Source organism: Homarus americanus, unplaced genomic scaffold (genome assembly GCF_018991925.1).
Source record: "Homarus americanus isolate GMGI-L3 unplaced genomic scaffold, GMGI_Hamer_2.0 scaffold20465, whole genome shotgun sequence".
Taxonomy (NCBI): Eukaryota; Metazoa; Arthropoda; class Malacostraca; order Decapoda; family Nephropidae; genus Homarus; species Homarus americanus.
The window spans coordinates 3,900,096-3,922,893 of NW_024756914.1; positions in this window are offsets into that span (position 1 = coordinate 3,900,096).

The window sequence follows — 22,798 nt, forward strand, 5'->3', positions numbered from 1 at the left end:
ATATAAACATGTGGTGATGTTGATGTTAGTAGGTTTGTGGCCGCCTCTGGCTCTCCTGACACACCCCTCCCCCCCTCTCTGTACGTGTGTGTAAGACTGACAGACAGACAAAGAGGCATATATATTACATAAGACCCCACGTACATTGGCTGACATTATGCTAGACCCCACGCAAAATGGGCTGACACTTAACATTACACTAGACCCCACGAATACAATGGCTGACACAACACTATATTAGACCCCACAATGGCTGACACTTAAACCATATTGCAAAGGGAAATGACTTCTTACAGCTGACACGCAGGACCATGTATCCTAGCTGACACCCAGATCCTCAAGTATGGGTGGTAAGGGACGGAGGAATTGCTTGACGGGGGGAAAATAAAGCTTTGTAAACACTTGAGGTGAGGAGAGTGACAAGTGTCTGCCCTCACACGTCAGCCCTCACCCTAGCTAGAGATAAGTGAGGAGAATGAATACAGAGAGAGAGAGAGAGAGAGAGAGAGAGAGAGAGAGAGAGAGAGAGAAAGAGAGAGAGAGAGATAGAATAGGAACTTCATTACATTTGATATTACAACGGGAAGCTAACTCAACACCCGACTGATATTAGGTCAAGGAATGTATCATACTCTCTCCTCGCACCTAATTCATACAAGACACACACACTGATGGCACTCAAAAATATCAACGCCCAGGGAAGAACAGTGGACCAAAAAATAAAATAGAAAGGATAAAAAGGTTGGTAAACACATAGAAAAAATAGATGAAGAAACTGTTGACACACACACACACACACACACACACACACACACACACACACACACACACACACACACACACACACACACACACACCACACACACACACACACACACACACACACACACACACACACACACACACACACACACACACACACACACACACACACACACACACACACACACACACACACACACACACACACACACACACACACACCCGCAGGTATTTTCCTCTAAGAACAAAGAAAATTATAGGAGAAAATTATGTTTCTCCTCTCTCTCTCTCTACTATACCAACAGCATGGATCACAATACAACAGTGTGGTAGTGACAGGTAGGTGATAAGCACAGGTGTGGTACCCCAGAGAGCCATTTAAACGCAACTTCATCTCCCCTGCGTGTGTGTGTGTGCGTGTGCGTGTGCGTGTGTGTGTGTGCATGAATGAGGTTAGTATTAAATATGATAGTGTTTAGAAATGGTGTTAAATTCTTTTATTAGTTGATGTTAATTTCTCCTTTTCTTGGCCATTCCCCTTCAATTTCACTCTCCCCCTCAGAACCTTCCCCCCTCCCCCTCGATTTCTCTTCTGCCAACATAAACACAAACCGCCCTCTAATTTTCTTTATGATGTGTCGTAACTGGGTCGGTTTGGGTGGCCGGGGACGACCTACAGTACTAGTGGGTCTGGGTGGGTGGACCGGAGACGATGGGTGGGCTGGGGCGGGCGGCAACAGCAGTGATTTTTGGCAAATAAGGACAACAACAGTGTCGGCATTACAACAGCAGTGGGTGGGTGGGTGGGTGGCGTGGGCGGCAACGGAAGTGTATAGATAACAGCAGTAGTTGGTGGATCTAAGTAATCAAAATGTGGTGGTTTATCGCGGTGGGTTGATGGATGCGGGTGGAGGCAGGGGAGGGAGGGAGAGTTAACACGTGAGGCAGGGAGAGGTTGTCCTTGCCAGAGAGGGAGAGAGAGGGAGAGAGGGAGGGTGCAGGGCCAAGAGATGAGGAGGTGGAGTAACTATCTAATACTCTACAACTAAAGCATCTCTCAACATTATCTTTTTTATCTTTTTGTAGTGATTCATAACACAAAATATAAACCTTTATAGGGATTTAATTCATAAACTAAAATAAATTATCTGTCCCTCCTCTGACGGACACTAAGCTTAACAGGTTTAAAGAGGCGGACTGAGATAAGGTTCAGTCACGCTTGGATTGGAAAAGTTCAATCAATTAACATTTATTTCAGAAGATTAAGTTTGGTTTTGGTAATGAAGAGTTCCGATAAGTACACTTTGATTCAGCTCAAGCCTGAAGTCAAGTATCCAATGTACACTTGAGGATAAAATTCCCTGAACAATTAGCAATAACGGCCAAGTATCAGGTATATATTGTACAAAAAAAAATAGTGTTGGTATATAAATGAGGGTAATTATACACCTGTCACCCGCGAGGAGGGAAGGAAGGAGGGAGGGAGAGAGAGAATGACCACTTAGGTTATACAGGTATCCCCCCGTGGCCACCATCTACCGTCTTCCTCTCACCTCAGGTACCGCCCTACAGGTAACATCCCCCAACCCGCAATTAACATTTTGTCCTTTTTGTCCCAACATTTCAAACATTTTTAGTTGTCAGTGGGACTTTGTGAGGCAGTAGTGTTATGTATATCGAGTAAGTATGTCGGCATAGACTCTTGAGTGTGTGTGTGAGCCAGTGAGTGCTTTTGGAGAGTGCATCTGTTAACTGGTATATCGAGGAGCATGTTGTCAAATACGAGTACAACTCACACACAGAGGCAAGTTTGTCAAATATCCTTAAAAGTCTTATAATATTCCCCCGTCTTAGCTTATTTAGTGTGATGAATGCCACAGTCTTATTAATCGACAGTGGAGGGAAAAAAGAAGAATTAATAAACAATTAAACCTGTTGACAAGTATATCGTAAACCATCAAGTTTTCCTGTACAGGCTATTAAAGGTGTCACCATCCAGGAACTGAGAGCAAAAACACTCTTACTTAACTTCATAAACTGATACTCAAGGGCGAGAACTTATGTGTGTTGTTGATGAACGAGACGAGCCGAGCCGACCGGGCCGAGCCGAGTCGAGTCGAGACCCTTGTGTATAGCGCGACACTTGGGAAGGTGGAGTGAAGGTCTGGTGTCTTATAAGGTTACAAGTGTTTAGAGAAATGTTGATGTAGGAGTTTTTTTTTGGGACCGAAGGTGGAAGGCTAGAGGGTTGTGATCTGGATGGTGGAAGGCTAGAGGGTCGTGATCTGGATGGTGGAAGGCTAGATGGTCGTGATCTGGAAGGTGGAAGGCTAGAGGGTCGTGATCTGGAAGCTTGAGTCTTTATGGTATGGAAGGTCAGGTGTTGAACTTGAAGTGCGTCATAAACTGAAAGACTGGAGTTAAGATAGGTTGATGTGGATTAAATCTTTACTACCCTAGTCTGGACGGTCTGGAATTTGGAAGATCTGGAGTCCGAGATTAAAGTCCAGCCGGACTTGGTCTGTAAATCTGGAATTAAAATTACAAGTGTTTTTGTTTCCAGCGTAAAATTATCTTAACTGTCGAAGGATCGTAAGTTTCACCGCCGGAGTAAGTGGCTGTTATTATTAACAGTTGTGTCAGGCAACAGTAAACTGGGTCTTGGTATAAAAAGTCTTGGCTCTGGTAATCAAAGTCAGGAAACTGGAAGATCAGGATAAAGAAAATCACGTGGTAATGATATATAACCGACCAGGGACCAGTGTTGCGCCATGGGCCATAGTGTTCATTACAGAGGTTCTCATGACATGGGTTTCACCGTCTTATGATTAGATTTTGTTTAATAAATTCTGTAACTTTGTTTTATATATTGAAAACACTTTATCGTGAATAGAAATATCGAGCAAGTTGTTGAAGACAAGAGGTTCGAGTCTGGCGGGAGACAATTGGTTCGATACAACGGGTCGTGTCAGTAGCTGGAAACAATGGTTAGTTAGGGCGAGTCACCTCACCTCTCTGGCCCGCGTCATGTTGATAAAGATCAGAGATATTCTCCTGTTGGGGAGAAAATATTGTGGTGGGAAAATTTGGCGGTGGACACTGACACATGCAACAGCTGGGTCCTGGGTCAGGTTGTGCAACTTGGTGAGGGTGTGTGTGTGTGTACGAAGGGGGGAGGGGGAGTGTGGGGAGGGGGAGTGTAGAGGATAGGGGGAGTGTGGAGGGGTAGGGGGAGTGTGGGGGGTAAAGGGAGTGTAGAGGGTAGAGGGAGTGTGGGGGGGTTGAGGATCCGGGAGGTGTGAACCTCACACAGCCGTGGTTTAAATATGAGTGGTGTTAATGTTGTGTGTGTATGGAAACTTAATGATGATTTAACTTGGCTTTTGGTACCATTGGTGAGTCGGGGAAATTAATATTCTGTGATTAGTGTCTAGACGTCGTGTAGTCGTCACTCCCTTCCTTCTTTTTGTCACCCTTTCTCCTCCTCACCTTTCCACCCTTCCTCTTCCCTCCCTTCCTCCTTGCCTTCCACCCTTCCCCTTCCCCGACACCTTTCCTCTTTCCTTCCACCCTTCCCCCCCCTCCCTCTCATAGGTCGTGACTGCCAGTGTCCACCAGAGATGATGAAAAGTGATCCTCCACCACTGCCACCACCACATGTTGACACACACGACAGAGGCATACGTGTCCTGCCTTAATGCGGGGGGGGGGGTTGTATATGTTGGGGGAAGGTTTAAATGGGGGGATGTATCAGGGGGGAGGAGTTGTTCGTCTCATATCCTTGACCCCAACCCCTTAAAACCCCCCCTTAACTCATCAACTGATCATCAATCCCTTAACTCTTCAACCCCTTAACATCTCAACCTCTGGGAATAATTATGTTCATTTATTAGACTTATTAGATAATGCCTGTAGGGGATAATTTCTATTCCTTCGTGTTAAAATAATAATACTTCCCTAAGGTATCACGCACACGGGTTGGCAATAATTAGGCTTTTGTTGTTAGACTCGTTAATTATTTTTACCTGTTGGCAATGGTCTTGTTTCCTCGTGGCCTTAAGGTATCCGGTTCAGGGGTTCGAATTTGCCACAAGACTGTGTTAAGTGTAATGAAGCTCGGCTATCAATCATGGCAACTTTGAACCCCCCGGAAATTAATGTTATGGCAACTTTTAACACCCTCATATTAACCTTATGGCAATTTTAACCCCCTTTTATTAATTATGGCAACTTTGAACTCCTGAAATTAACTATGGCAACTTTAAACAACGATCCTAACCCCATCCAAAACACAGGCTCAAAAAATTATCAACCCCCTGACAATTTTCCAACCCTTCAGCTGGCCGTCCATATGAGTGAGTGCTTGAGTGGCCTGGTAATAGAGGAAGCCAGGTATCAGTGTTATTAGTGCCGGGATTGAGAGGTTAATTACACTTCATATCCACCTGAGGCGCTACACTGTGTTGTGGCCCAAATTTCTTAATAATAAAAAGTTGATTTTATTTTATTGTTGTTTTTGTTGTTGTTTCCTCCTGCCCCCCCTCTCCTTCCGGTAGATACCCAGAGTGTCTGTTTAGGTCAGTTGGGCCCCCAGTTCTTAAGGGCCCCTGAAGGAACCATAAGAATTGAAGCCTAGATACATTCGGTTCGTCTTATTGGATCTATTGGACCTAATCCAAATGGGCCCCAATCCTAATTAACACACTTTCTAATAGGCACTAGTCTTAATGAACCCACTCTTTAATGGGCCCCAGTCTTAATAAACCCACTCTTTAATGGGCCCCAGTCTCAATGAACCAACGCTTTAATGGGCCCCAGTCTCAATGAACCCACGCTTTAATGGGCCCCTATCTTAATAGGTAGGTAACACAGGGCCTATTAGGACTAGGGCCCATTTAACCTACACCATACCCCTCTCCCTGGCCTGATATTGAAAGCAGAACCCCCGTCTTTTCTTAACTATTTAACCGACTGAGTTAAAAAAAAATAAACTCCAGAAATGTTTGTATTTTTGTGTGTAAAATATATTACGTCTCTTTTGTGTCGAATATTATCAAGTGAACTTTTAACGATTGGAATTCAGAGTTGAGAAAATATATAAACTGCATTAAAGTTTAGTTTCTTTTGGCGGAATTTATTTAAAGATATAAAAAAATAAATGCTTTTACGAAAACACCCACAATATATATTTTTTTTTATTTTTTTATAGGTCATAGTAAGTCTGTTTAGTTATATATATATAGCTGTGATTCTTAAAAACAAAATAGGTAATTATCTAGTCCCTCTTAACGAATGCAACACACGACTTAGGTTGGTAGCGGTACAAAAAAAATAAAGAGCGAATTTTATTTAAGGTATCGTGATATTTTGGCTTGAGCGGACACAAATGGAGTGGGTTAGGAATGTTCGGTGATGCGTGGCGCTGTGAGGTTCTAGTACTGGGTAGATGAGAGAGAGAGAGAGAGAGAGAGAGAGAGAGAGAGAGAGAGAGAGATCAGTTACTAGGATCTTATTTTTTCAGTTCAGTTGTCAGTACTAGTGAAGACAGTAAGAGGAGGGCCAATATGTTGTGTAATATGATCAATATAATTAATAATTACTTTGTTATTTACGTATTTTATGTACTGCGATATTTATAACTAAATGTTTGTATGTATAACGGTAACCCCTACAACATAACGAATCAGAAGTGCTCATTATTTTTTTTTTTTTATAATTCTGTTAAAGTAACTTTTTTATCGTCTTCTCTTTAAATAAATTATTACCTGCCGCCATAGGTGTAATTAATATACAAGCTCAAAATAAGTTGTTAGTGGGAACCAAAAAAATCCTTCCTGAATTAAACTTTTTGCCTTTGTGTTTAGTTTGAATTCTGGAAACATGTTGTGTCCTGACCTCACACTACATAGGTTACGTCTACACCTTTTGAAAGTAAATAATACACTTCCAGAACACCATGTACGCTATTTGTACTTATTAGGATCCGATTGATAAGTTCCACCCCACCCCACCCCACAATAAAGGGGGTTTCAAAGGGCAGTGTGGATACAGTATACTGCACACTTCAGCCATTTTAGGTAAACAAACCAGGTAGTGTGACCAACCCTGCACGTGATCACCTTCCTACCAGGTATATAAAATCAGATACCTATTAACAGCTGATTGGTCTGAGGTTATCCCGGATGCGAACCAATAGCCTTAAAGACAATAAGCGGGCACTGTATCCACTCAGCCACCGCCTCCCACAATTCAATATATACACCATCGTCAATAACCACAGGATAGAGACCTTAGTATATGAGTCATCTTCCTTGTATAGTGAACCGCAGGCAGGAATTGGTCCATGAAGTTGTTTAGAGGAGTATATATCATGTTTAACTAACGATGGTAACTAATGCTTCCAGTATAACCAATCAGAGAGTAAATAGCCTTATCCAGCCACATAGCATTAACACCACACCACGGCCACCACTCACTACACCACTCACTACACCACACACACACAAAAGCATCCTCATCCCTCTACCACAATACCATTATGACCCTGACACCACACAGTTCTCTACCCTCATACTCCTCATACCACACACACCTAACACTGCCGTGACCGCATTCTCTCCACTCTCGATCATTACTCACCAGCGAATTCCGTAACGATTCTACGTAAGCGAGAGAGAGAGAGAGAGAGAGAGAGAGAGAGAGAGAGAGAGAGAGAGAGAGAGAGAGCCCACGTCAAGCGCCCCTGCAAACTATACCTCCTTCAGGACCCCCAGCAGACCCACATACCTGGGCTCTAGGACTCACACGTCAGGAGCACCTCTAGTGATCGTCCATCAGCTCTCCATGTTAGGTCAGGATGCAGAAGAGACACCCCCCCTGTCCACCCATCAATAATCTACGACAACTGACTGAGGTATTGCCTGGGGTTTTTTTCTCAATCTCCTCCTCGTCTGGTGTCCTGAAGCGCCTTTCACTCTCTATCATCTCAGGTAATCTTCGTCATCAGCATTTGGTTAGACATTTATTACACATTTCAATTAATTATCTTTCATAAATTACCAAAATGCCTCTTAACCGGAAATCTTTGAGTGTTAATTTTTTCATGTTACTTTTTTATTTTAATATTTTGATATTTTTTTTAATAATTACCTCAGTTGAAATCTCCTTTATTCTTAATTATACTTTAACATCTTCAACATTTATCAACATTGTGTACATTACCCGCCCCACTTCTTACCTTCCATCACCCTAAACTTCCTTTTGGTAACTGGATCACACCTATGGTCCCTTAGGCCTACCAACCTCTAGCTTCGTCGCCTTCTATACCACCACCCTTCACTACCTCTCCCTTACCTACCTACCTACCTACCTACCTACCTACCTACCTATCTCTCCCTTACCTACCTATCTCTCCCTTACCTACCTACCTCTCCCTTACCTTACCTTACTCAAAACAATGCCTTAAGTTGCACCTCAGCTAACCCAGTAAGTCCTACCCAAGGCCTACTAACTCTCTAGCCTTTCGTCGCCTCTACTACTACCCGACAGTACTTTCCCTTCCCTACCTCCTCCTCCTTCTCCTAGCAGGCGTGTTGACAAAGGGATGGAGGAGGAGGAGGAGGAGACGCCGTCACTGTCTCCATTCCCTCGCCTCACTGACGACGTCGTAAAAGTATCCCCACCAGCTCATATGTAAACACACACACACACACACACACACACACACACACACACAAGGAATCTGAGAATGCAAATAATTTTATCCTTTTTTTCGTTGTGAGACCTTGAGAGAGCGGAAATACCACACCCTACTAACCTCCCCCTCTCACATCCTTGCTACCCTCACCCCCCATCTCCTCCCTATCATCTCTCACTCCCTCATGACCTCTCACCCCCCTCTCTCTCCTCATATCTCTCACCCTCATGACCTCCTCACCTCCCCCATCTCTCTCTCCTCATATCTCACCCTCATCCATCTCTCTCATCTCACCCTCATGACCTCTCACCCCCCATCTCTCTCTCTCCCCCATCTCACCTCATGACCTCTCACCTGCATTCCTCTCCCCATCTCTCTCACCTCATGACCTCTCAATCATCTCTCTCTCCCTCATATCTCTCACTCCTCATGACCTCTCACCTGTCCCTCGCATCTCTCACCTCACCTTAATGACTTCTCACCTCTCCCTCAACTTCCCTATCCTCTCTACCTCTCACTCACTCTCCCTTACCTCTCCCTTGAACGCTCTCTCATCAACGTACCTAAAAAGAACAAAAGAAAATTCATTATTAATCTCTTATATGTTTACAAACGATGAAAAAAACAAAAGAATAACACGTTAGAATTTATGTTTCCTAGGAGAACCAAAAGTGTCAAAAATATTAAGACCAACTGTTAACCCTGTGAAAAAAAAAATGTGTTAACCCTGTAGAAAAAATAAATGTATTATGAACATTTTTGACAACTGACAAATATATCCTGGGAAAAAAATGAACATATGGAACAAGCTAAAAATGACAGTGGTGTAAAAAGCAGAGACTCGGATATTAACACTTCTGACAGTACAACAAAGACGAAAAAATTAAATAAAAATAAACAACAGAAAGATAATTTGTCTTATTTTTAATTAGAATATTTAGTTCAGCTTGTCAATAAGACTTAAAAGTCAAGGTGTGAAAACTCCATTAAGTGGAAGAAAAAGAAAAAAAAAGAAAAATGGTTTATTTCTTCTTTATACCGACAAGAGCTACCGACAATCTCTGGTTTGTGTCCGTCGGTCAGGCTGATGTTGACATTTCCTATATACCGCCCAGCACTAAAGGTCAAACATACAGAGGACAGGAAGAGTACTATAGATGTACAGCTGTGGGCAGAACACTCTCGACACTTGTCACTCCCTGGCATCCACTTAAGGGTCAAATATAGTTTATTTATAACTGGTGATGATGGTTTCCAAATGTCACAAAAAATAACAAGACAAATAATAAATAATACAGTATAGACTCCAGGTAAGGGAAATTTATCCACAATACCAGATATGTTCAGCTTTGATCTTCCTCTCTGTACGATGTCACCTAACCAGGGTCACAATCTACTTTAAATTACTTCTCTTTTCTTTATTCGGTTAAAAAAATAATATTCGCCATTTTTACGAACCATGAGAGTCTTCGATGCTTAAAAAAGAGTTCTTAGGGTGACAATAGGCAATGGAATTATCCTTACAGAGTCCTTCGATGTTTGGATACCCGTGGGCGGTCTGCAGGCTGAGCACCGGATGCCTGTAGCAGCATCAAAGCACAAGACCAGACCACGGGTGATTCCTCCTCCCCGCCCCACCCCTCCGCCCCCCGGCTACGCCAACGCCACCACCGCCTCCAGGCCGGAAGCTGGCGAACAGACGCGCCCCGGGTGTGACCCTATATGTCAAGAGTTCACGGCCCCAATACCACAACCCTGGTTTTGACACTATCCTGTTTTATCTCCCTATCATGCCGTGAGATTAAGACAAACTCTCTCTCTCGTGACATGAGATCAACACTCTCCCTGTCACTTCTCTCTCATACATGACATGACATCACACGGGATACTGTACAGACATTTATGATCACCAAAGAACAAAGTTAGGGCACTGGCAGGGACAAACAGAACTAAGCCCCTGCTGTCATCAGGCTAGGAAGGGTGGGCCAGGACAGTGCCAAACCACCACTAGCAATAAAAGTGACAAACAGAACTAAGCCCCTGCTGTCATCAGGCTAGGAAGGGTGGGCCAGGACAGTGCCAAACCACCAGTAGCAATAAAAGTGACTTTCCCACTCCCTTAATACTGGAATTCCGACCATCCTGCGTCCCAACACTCACATTTGGAGGGTTAATGATCTTAAGGCTTGAAGGAGGTAATATGAGTCTCCTTATGGAATGTTGAGGCTCTTAAGTCAGGAATGTACACACACACACACACACACACACACACACACACACACACACACACACACACACACACACACACACACACACACACACACACACACACACACACACACACACACACACACACACGTCCGTCCCGTTATGGAATATACCACACAAGTATAAATACCATCGTTGAGAAATACTGTGGCACACGTAACATAAGACTTGAAGATAATCTCAGTAAGGAATGCCGGTACACCTGAGATCCGACTCAAGATAATACATACATACATACATACATACATACATACATACATACATACATACATACATACATACATACATTACAGGGATGAGTGTTACTAAAATCAACTTTGGGAGACTAGCGACTTCCGGTGGTTGTCACGATTGAGTTAAACTTTTCCAAGAACCGACTTCGAATTTTTACGCTCACACACACACACACACACACACACCCAAGACTCTCACAGGTTCAAGGGACGAGACTTGGGGAGTGTACACATAACTAGCCACAACGAGGTTAAAAATATCGTCAATATATCTACACTAGCAATACAAATAGCCACTATACTAGGGACAGCACCCAGACCTCTGTACTCTCGGTGGTAATGGTAAGTAAGGGCCGGATATCGTCAATTTCAAGCCAGCTCCGTTGTACCATGCAGAGTAAAGACCCGGTCCGAATTCCCTCCAAAGATTCGTGTTAAAACCCCAAATCATTTCCTTGGAACACGAAGCCCCCACCCCCCTATCTAACAGCGGTACAATTACAATCCCTCAATTTTGAGTATATTTTTATTTTATTTTTACCCATGATCTTTGTGTTGTGGTTTTAAAGTGTGTATTAAATGCGATCTCACGGCTCCTTCCTTCCGTGTCCGGGGTGGGTGGGGTGGGTGGGGTGGTGGGCAGGGAGGGTGGGTGGGGTGGGGGGGTTGAGGAGGAGAGGAGATATTTAAACACACGAACTCTTGAGATTATAGATACATTATACTCAGACCGGAACTCCGTCGCTGTGCATAACCTTCTCTTCCTCCCAAGTCAGAGAAGGACGTGACGAAGGAATCTACATCCTATATCCAACATCCTTTGTCTATCCCTCTTTTAACAACCAAAATACACTGCCCACAATAGTTAACTAAACTAGATAACTACCCCCAAAAAAATACAATTAATATTCCTTGATTCAGTAAAATATTAATAAATCTTTTAAAAGAGGTAAATAAAACAAAGGTTAACACTTCTAGGTATAAGTGACCTCCTGTGTTATGACTTGACCTTCAGACTATATAACTTGGATTTGTTTTTCAGTTGCTATGAGGTGTTTTATGACGTCAGGTCGGCGTTCATGATAGAGAAGTGTGTGTGTGTGTGTGTGTGTGCGTGTGTGTGTGTGTGTGTGTGTGTGTGTGTGTGTGTGTGTGTGTGTGTGTGTGTGTGTGTGTGTGTGCGTGTGTGTGTGTGTGTGTGTGTGTCTTTTACATTATAGACCCGAAGATGCTAAAAAAATAATAATAATAATAATGTTTTTCACGCAATTATGTGAAGGCGAGGATTCATTTTGTTTACAGGGTGTCGAGGTTATGAGAAAAAAAAACCCGAGTGAGTGAGTGTTGCTTTTACCTCCCTAGCCTTCCACTCTCCCTCCCCTCCCCACCAAACTGATGTATCATGATAAACAGACAAGAATGAAACAGCATCCAACACACACAATCCTGATAAAAGATAAGTATGGCTGACAATGATGACAGTAACGATGTAGAAAAAAATGGTGATGAGAATGAATGATTGAATAATAATGATGGTGAAGAAGATAATTAATGACTCGTAATGATATATCAAAGATGATGATGAATAGAATGATGGAAAACTATGATGATGTCAATAAATGGATTATCTAACGTCACAGAACTCGATGACAACACACACACACACAAAGAGACTTCTGTTCCTTTGACATCCAAGCCGCTGGCCTTCACCACTTTGTACACAACTGGTATGTTTACGTGGTCACACACACACACACACACACACACACACACACAAAGGTCTTGGTTGCTGCCTTCCTGTCTGTTCACACTCGAGACGTACACCAAGGAGCTACCACTACCACACCTCAGCACTGGTTTATGTCTACCACACTACCACACTCCCCCAAGTACAGCCCAACATCCGGTGACTCGCTTACGTGAACACTTCCCTCGGTTTAGCCACGGATCACAAGTTCATATAGAATTATTTTATATTCCTAATAATCTAAAAAAAAAAAGTATTTTGAATTCCTGAAAAATTCCTCGAAATGTTATGATTTTAGTTGTGTTACCGCTCAGCCATCAGACAAATGAAGGTTTTAAGACAGGGAGACAGACAGGGAGACAGACAGAGAGACAGACAGGGAGACAGACAGGGAGACAGACAGAGAGACAGACAGACATATATATACAACCTTACAACTATCTCTCCTCCAACAACCATTACAACACACCGTCACACATTAACATATGTTTCGTAATAAACCTAATAATTCTTACAAGAACGATCCAACCAGCTGTGTTCTTTAACTCCCACAAGTTCTCGGTAATGTTAAATAAATCCTGGTCATTTAAGTACCTAAATACAAATAAAACAACAACAATAATAATACGGGTTTAACAATTACGTACCCAAAACAACAACACGGGTTAAACAATTACGTATCCAAAATAACAACAGCAACACGTACCTAAAACAACTAAAACAACAACATTGCTTACTGAGAATCTATAAAAGTCGTCTCCTTGTGTTTACGTTGCACTCGTAACTGGAGATGAGTGGACGCCTTCAGTCACTTAAGGTTGAGTCATAGAATAAAAATCTTAGGTTATTTTGAAGTCTTATATTTCCTCGTAGTTTCAGTGAGACAATTAAGACCTCTTCTCACGTGTCCAATTAAGACCCCTTCTCACGTGTCCAATTAAGACCCCTTCTCACGTGTCCAATTAAGACCCCTCCTTACGTGTCCATTTACGGGAAGAATTCAACTTATCTTATCATAGAGAATCTGGAGCCTAAACGGTACAGGTATTTGACTCGCCTGGAAAAACTGGACAGGTGCTGCTCCATATTTGTGTTGCTGGACTAAACGGTATCAAATATTAATGACGCGAACCCATAAGAGGTGACGGGAGTGAGAGAGAGCGACCCAGGGAGTGAGGAGTGAGAGGGGGGAAGAGGTGGAGGGGAGGGGGGAAGGGATGGAGTGTTTGGACGGAAGGAATGGGGAGGAAGAAGGGAGGGGGTGAGGGAGAATGTAGGGGGAGAGTGGTGAGGGATGAGAAGGAAGGGAAAGAGTGATGAGGGACAAGAAAAGGGGAGAGTGGTGAGGGAGGAAAAGAAGAGATGGGGAGAGTGATGAGGGAGGAGTGGAAGAAATGGTGCGGAAGAGATGGAGAGAGGCAGACTGAGGGGAGGGGAAGTGTGTTGAGCGAGAACACTTTTCGAGGAAATCCATTTTTGTGCAGGATAATTCCCCCACACTCACCCAAACACGATTACAATATCTCTCTCTTTCTCCCCCTCTGTCTATGTCTGTCTGTCTGTCTGTCTGTCTGTCTGTCTGTCTGTCTGACTGTCTCTTTAGGTCGAGGTTAAGACATTATTACGGTAAAACTAAATAAACCATTGCTCGTTCACCTCTTAGGAAAACACTACCACAATCAGACTGTTTTATATAGAACTCATACTTAACTACACTAAACCAAGGACACTTCCCTGATTAACAGATTATTGACATTTATAACGACCAGGACATCTCCGTAACTATCCAAAGCTGTTATAAATTACACAAATTTTTCCAGCATCATTGAAATCTCTCTGAAAGTGACAATTTATGCTCGGTAACGCGTTCATATAGACTAATACTATCATGAGTTAGTATAAATGTTCAATTAAATCGTATGACGCAAACATTTATATTAATCAATCATGGGGTAAAAATTCTTAATATAACTTTCAATAGAGTTTAAAGAGATATATTAATACGTATATTGAAGCTTCGCCAAAGTCATCATCAATCTCAGGATCCGATGCTTGAGTGCTGGAGATTTCTACTTAATGAAAGAAAAAGTTGGGGACGGTTTGGGTACAGGAGGCAGCAACGTGGCCCACACTGTTCTCGATCACCTTCACTTCCACAGCTTCTCAAGTCCTGCAGCTGGATTACGAGTACTCAGGGATCGAGCCAGCGACACTTATGAGACGAGCGTTCTAACAACTCGGCTACCGCACATCCATTTCCCTCAAGTAAACACGACTAAAGTGTCTATCACCCAGACACTTCCTACAGCAGGGGGCGCTGGAGGAGTAAACACGACTAAAGTGTCTATCACCCGGACACTTCCTACAGCAGGGGGCGCTGGAGGAGTAAACACGACTAAAGTGTCTATCACCCGGACACTTCCTACAGTAGGGGACGCTGGAGGAGTAAACACGACTAAAGTGTCTATCACCCAGACACTTCCTACAGCAGGGGGCGCTGGAGGAGTAAACACGACTAAAGTGTCTATCACCCAGACACTTCCTACAGCAGGGGGCGCTGGAGGAGTAAACACGACTAAAGTGTCTATCACCCAGACACTTCCTACAGCAGGGGGCGCTGGAGGAGTAAACACGACTAAAGTGTCTATCACCCAGACACTTCCTACAGCAGGGGACGCTGGAGGTAAAGTTGGCTGAGGTCGATGAGACAAGATTCCGGGTTGGTGCTGATTAAGTCCCCTGACTCACGCCGGAGAACTTCCTGCTGGGTTGCCAAGGTGGTGACAGCTGGTGTGAGGGATGACGACGGGGCTCTACCACCTGTGACGGTCCCTCCGCCTCTTCCTCCTCCTTAACCACTACCATCTGCTTCTGTAAACCACCTCACCTGCATGTCAAATTACCTCCCCTGCATCTTAAATTAGTCCAGTCTATCTGTATACCAGTCAGCACCTGTGCATGAGGCTGACTTCCCCACACCCCACCACCCCCCACCTCCCTTTCCCACACCCCACCACCTCCCTTTCCCACACCCACCCATCCCCCACCTCCCTTTTCCAAACCCATCCCCCGCCCTCACCTCCGCCCATTAGGAGATAATGATCACCTGGTGTCATAACAACTGACCTCAGCCTCCACCCTAACACAGGTAAGCCCTTGTGACCACTACACCCGAGACACATGTGGTACACCTTCTCCTCCACCCACTCCATACCTATAAGACATATACCTACTCCACCTCCTCCTCCACCCATTCCATAACACACATCCGGGCTCCTCTTATCACCGAACTCCTACCAAAGGTCTTCCACCCAACCATCCACCCGCACACAACTCCCCCATCCACATACCATCATTCCAGCCACCCACATACCACCCACTCATCCATCCCGCCCACACAACACCCACCCTGCTGCCATCTCCCTCCCCACAACATCACTGGTGTTTCAATCATCCGCATTACTTTCCTTCTTCATCATCTTCCTCGCTACCACCCACCAACACACGCCCTCCCACGCCACTACCCACCCACCAACACACGCCCTCCCACGCCACTACCCACCCACCAACACACGCCCTCCCACGCCACTACCCACCCACCAACACACCCCTCCCACGCCACTACCCACCCACCAACACACGCCTCCCACGCCACTACCCACCCACCAACACACGCCCTCCCACGCCACTACCCACCCACCAACACACGCCCTCCCACGCCACTACCCACCCACCAACACACGCCTACACCCTCACCTACCACCTAACCTAACCCAACCACACCCTAGACTACCCTAACCTAACAAACCAATTCTTAACCCATTCAAGCATTAAATTCTGAGATCCTAATCAACTTATTTCACCTTATTCAACTAATTACACCTTAAACCACTAATTATAGGCCTTTAATAACTGTTCAAGAGATATCCTGTTTTTTTAACTAATATAAATTGTTTAGAGAGAGAGAGAAAGAGAGAGAGAGAGAGAGGTGTGTCGTAGGATCACAGTGGGGGTGAGCTGAGCTAAGCGTCGCCCTGCCTGTCATGTACTCAGCCTAATATGGGAACCTCAGGATATATTACTTTTCTCAGGACGATCAAGGACGACACACACACACACACACACACACACATATATTACTTACTAACTACTAAAAAACAAACCTATAAACTAACGTGTCATTAACAAATCAACATACATATATCTTCTCACTAATGAATTGAAAGGAAACTCTCTCTCACTAACGACTACAGATAAACGTCTCTCAATTAGCGCTTGATTCATGGGTCTACTGATATCTCTCACTGACGATGTGAGAGATAATGGAGAGACGAGAGACAGTGAGGATCTGTCATAACAAACTTGTAGGAGAGACGAGAACAGACAACACCCAATACTTGTCACTGTCAGCCAACACAGCGGGGGGGGAGAAGGGGGAAGAGGAACCATACCCCACCAGCCATCCTCCACCACCAACCATCCTCCACCCTAACACAAAAGCCTCTCCCTCTCTCTCTCTCTCTCTCTCTCTCTCCACCAACACACACAACACCTGTCTAGCAATTAACACCTGCGTGGCCTTGATTCACCTGAGCAGCTGTGCTATACCAGGTGACCTTGTAAACAACTGGTGGTCGACTCCTTCATTATACACGGGTTAAATATTAGCATCTAAACTAAAACATTCATTATACACCAAGAACTCCTCATTATACACGGCGATAAAGAACTCAAGTCTGCCTGTCTGACACAATGATTTAAGCTGAGACAAGAAACCCGTATGCTGAGACAAGAACTATAAGCTGAGACAAGAAACCTTCAGCCGAGACAAGGAACCGTAAGCTGAGACAAGAACTATAAGCTGAAACAAGAACTATAAGCTGAGACAAGAACTAAAGCTGAGGCAAGAAACTGTAAGCTGAAATAAGAAACCGTAAGCTGATACAAGGAACCATAAGCTGAGACAAGAAACTTTAAGCTGAGACAAGGAATTAAGCTTATTACACCCCGCCACTGTTTTACTCTGTGCACATCACAACATCTCAAAGAAGTTCAATCACCAGTGTTTCTGTCACTACGCGCCAGACGAACGTTCGCCCACCTTCTGTCTAACATGCACTAGTCGTAAAAGCTAAAAAAATAAATAACATTCACTAAAGACTTGAAAAAGCTAAAATAACAGATAATATTCACTAACGACTAAAAAAAAAGCTTTAATTGTGAATTTTAACTCTCTGGAAGACTCGTTTAAGAAAATATATATATCAGATATATATCAAAAAGCCTTATTATAGACCAAGTCGTATTTAGAGTCCCCACAGGTGTGCTGGCATTATGCAAATTAGTCTTATTAAGTATGGTATACGACAGGTGAAAACATTTACGATAGTGGAGAGTCTACCTCAAGGCCACACGCACGCACGCGCACATGCACACGCACGCACGCACACGCACGCACGCACGCAACACACACACACACACACACACACACACACACACACACACACACACACACACACACACACACAATGTTTTTTAATGGACCCCACAAGGACGGTGACTTCCTTAATAATAAATTTTGTTAAGCATACAATTATTTAGCTTAAAAAATTACATAATAATACACTCATTCTCCTCATTCCCTCCTCCTTATGTATACTCGAGAGAGAGAGAGAGAGAGAGAGAGAGAGAGAGAGAGAGAGAGAGAGAGAGAGAGAGATTTACAGTGTTAAGGGATTTTAATAGCGAGTCGCAAAACACATTGAAGGATTACCAATACAAGTACATCTCCTCCCCCTCCAACTCCCTCCCTAATCCCTCACTCCCTCTGCCTCCCTAACCTACCCAACTAAGGTACTTCCCCTAAAATCATACCGTAAAACTACTCCCTCTTACCTGGCGGAATTATTAGACAAAATAATTACGGTAGGTACGGTCTTGGTGTAATTTCGACGCCATGTTTGTGAGTTAAAGTTATCAGTAAGGAGGTGGGGTGAGGGTGGGGTGAGGGTGGGGTGGGGTGAGGGTGGGGTGGGGTGGGGGTGGGGTGTGGTTTTAAACATGTACAGTACGAAATTTTGAGAATCCAGAGCCGTCATGTTGCTAGGTGTGATGAGCGTGGTTTTCTGTCGGTCCCGTTACGTCGGGGTCATACGTCTTGCCGGGTACTAGAGACGTCTGCCGGATATACGACTTGCTAACCAGATATTATTGAGCCTGGTAGTCATACGCATCGGGTTAACACCATCTGGCTGGATATTTCAAAGAGTCGTTTTGCCGGATATTCTTTGATGACTATTTGATACACAGTGTTTGTCGGATACATTAAAACGTTTGCCAGATACATTAAACGTTTACCGGATACCTAAAACGTTTTCCCGGATACATTAAGACGTCTACTGGACAACTAAACCAATCCAAATACTCCTAACTTATCCAATCAGCAAAGGACTCAAGAATTCACCAAGATTCCCCCCTCAACCACACGAGGCTTCTTGACCCCATCCACCTGTAGAAACTATCCACCGGTCCCCTTAAAACACCTCCACTACCTTTATCGGGCGGGGGGAGAGGAACACCGCCCATATATTACCAACAACAGGTGATTCAGGGCCATTCGTTACCTGTAGATAACCCCTAAACTGTCTCTGTTACTAAGTAGTGACATGTGGACCTTGACCCCCCCCGTCCCCCCTCTAGTATGTGACGAGGAATTTGGGCTTTTGTTTAGGGATGGGGGGGGGAGGTTAGGAGGGGGGTTAAAAGGTGAGTGGGGTGGTGGTAGCGGCTTTGGTTAGGAGGTGAGTAGGGTGGTGGTTGGAGGTTATGAGGTGAGTGGAATGGTGGTAAGTGGTGGCAATTGTGGTAGTGGTGGTGAGGAAGACGAAGTGGATGTTGTCATAGTGAGCGTGACTGATAGTGGAGCTCTGTTTTATACAAGTGACTTTTTTTTACCTATTCCTATTATATACCTTAAAATACCTGAATTATATCACCAATTATTATCATTGTATATACCTGACTTGATGGTATTATTATATATACACTCTAAAACACCTGAATTATATTGTTATATATATTCTTAAATAACTGTCAAAAGCAGCGTGTTTACCTATCAAGTACAGATAAGACAATTTATGTATAGTGAGAGTAGTGTAGAAATATGTACTACCTATGACAATTAGTACTGGTGGTTATACAAGAATATATTTAAGGTATACCGTTTCATACAAGTATACTTTTGACACGGGAGTATAACACTGGTAATATATATATTCCTTTTTTTATGTAGTTATACCTGACAAAATATACAGGTGTAATTAATGGTTATACCTGCAGGGTAAGACAGGTGCTAATCATTAACAGTAGACCTGAGAAAAGACCAGAGAACGCCCACACGTTACGAGTTACCTGAAGGAGACACGTGTATGCTAACGACGTATCCCCTTCTACAGGAGACGAATGAGAGGTCGGTGGCCTGATATCTACAGCAGTCAATCAGGGTGACGTACCATATGTCTCACGAAAGATAACACAGAAAAAAAAGTCTCATCACCTGAATAATTATGTGAGGTGTTACAGGTGAGACAATTCTTGAGATAAATTAATGGTAAAGTTTGTTTACCTTGTATCAGAGAAGGTAATTGCTGACACACTGGATAAAAGTATTACCATATGTTCAAGGTAAAATTAATAATGTAAGACTTAATAAAATACTTCATCTGGATATTAACGATTAAAAAAAAAAATCATGTATTCAGGTGACTGGCTGGGTGGCTGGCTTCGTCCTTAGAAGACTCACGTCAAAATACCGCCGAGGTAGACACTGAGGTGCCAACACAACCCCCCCCCCCACTGTGTCTCCAATTAAGCAACCTCAATAATCACAACAAATAATACAACATAAACAACAAATACAATCAATACAAACAACAAAAACAATGAAGCGCCTCAACAAACACCATCATAAACAAGTGGTGAAAGTCCTTGAGAACTCCTTTAGTGTAGCACCTTCTTGGCTCCACCTTCTGAGACCTAGTCAAGTTCCCGCACCATAATAAACAATGTTTTTTATACTGTGAGAGGCGAGTGGGTGACATGACCTGACTCATTCCCTCCACTAACACTTGTACAATACTCTTTATGTCGCTTGGGCTACATTTACCCCTAGTGTGCTTTATAGATTACAGTCTACACACAAATCATCCGCCATTTTTAGTTCCATTAGCCCCATGAACACTAATCTTGACTGAACTGACTAATTTTGACTGACAAACCTGACTGACTGACTGACTGACTGACTGACTGCCTGATTGTAATTACGATATTCTATAAAAAAAACCACCAATATTTTATGTGTCATTACAATATATTTACTAAAATGGTGCAATAAGTTATTTACAATTACGTTAATTTACTTAATTGCCGTAAATCATCAATAACCATTTGTCTTCCTCACCTGACAGAGCTTTTGAGTGAGGATCCTTGAAGCTGTATGGTGGGGAGGGGAGTTTTGACACCAGGAAACCTTCTTGACAACCCTGTGAGTACCGCAGAGGACCGTGTTACCTGTGTCGTTTGTTTTGTTGACACTAATACTCCTCTTAAGCTGAAGGTACCCAGCGACCCTCCTTATTTCTCCCCCCTGTCGTCGTCCAAACTCTTGACAGGTGTTTGGGTTGAGTGAAGGAGAGGGGTACGAGATAGTAGAGAGGGGGGGGGTGAGAGGTGGTGGGGGGTGATAGGTAGTGAGGGGGGAGGTGCGGAGGATTGTGAGGGGGAGGTGGTGTGAGAGGGACGGTGAGGGGACAGGTGAAGGGGGTAAAGAGGTGAGTATAGGGGAAGGAGACTCAGGTGAGGAACCCATTCTTATTCTGGTCCAAGTGGAGTGTCCTCACGTACTCCCACAGAATCCCAAGAAGGAGTGGGGGGTGTTCCTCCTTCCCTCCCGCGGATCAAGGTGAAGGGGCTCTCTTTCCTTCCCTCCCACAGCCCATCCCTCCTCACATGATCCCACGTAAAGGGGAGGAAGCAGCGTCCTCCCTTTCCGTGTTCAGAACCTCACCTCCCCTCCCCACTTCTTACCTTAAGCCACCACCTTAATCAACTGACGAGCCAAATTACTGGTGTCAGCTGACGCACCGCACATAAATCAAATGACGCCAGACACCTGAGTCACCTGTCATTACCTGGAGGAGCTGACACTACGCTAGTCAACTAACATCTAGTCAGCTGACGGACCACACCTAAGTCAGCAGACATTACCCTTAGTTGGCATTACCTGATTCAACTGACCTTAAACTGTCAGCTGCAGCCCCAAACCTGAGTCAGATGATATACTCTAATTCAGCTGACACATCCCACTTGAGAGTCAGACGACCTTCATCGTCACACCCAAACAGCAGGTGACAGACGCCGCCACCACCACCAGTGCCAGTATCTACAACACCGCCACTACCTGCACCACTACCACCATCACCCCTTGCACCACTACCACCAAAATCTGACAACGCCATACCTCTCAGAATCATCAACTACACCAAGGGTAATAACTCCACCCAGGCTGATCAAAGTTCTCCCGTGTTTAAGACGACAAGAACCAAATTTACTCGGCCGTATTTAGCGACAGATTCAGAAATATCAAATATTCTCATGAGCGTTCTTGTCCCGATAATTTACTTCACTATCGAGGATTCGCCATCTTAACTATCAAGATTTACGTGGTCATATACTTAGGTGGGGAGTTAAATTTGGCGGTGTGAGGGTGGGGAGGGGAGGGGAGGGGTGGTGTTAGGGCTGGGTGAGTGGTGTGAGGGCTGGGTGGGTATTCTGAGGGAGGGCTGGACTGATAGTGTAAAGGCAGGTGGTGGTGGCGTGAGGGCTGGGGAGGTCTACCGGATACTCAAACCAAGGGCGGTGCTTCTAGGGATTAGTGACAGAGACAAAAGAAATCGCTAATGTGGGATTTATTTCCTTGACTGAGGTAGTTCCTTGAGTGCGATGACTAAACTCGTTAAAATTTTATGATATAATTTCTCGAAGACGATAACTTATCTCTGAGTACGATGACTAAAATCCTCGAGTGCAATGAGT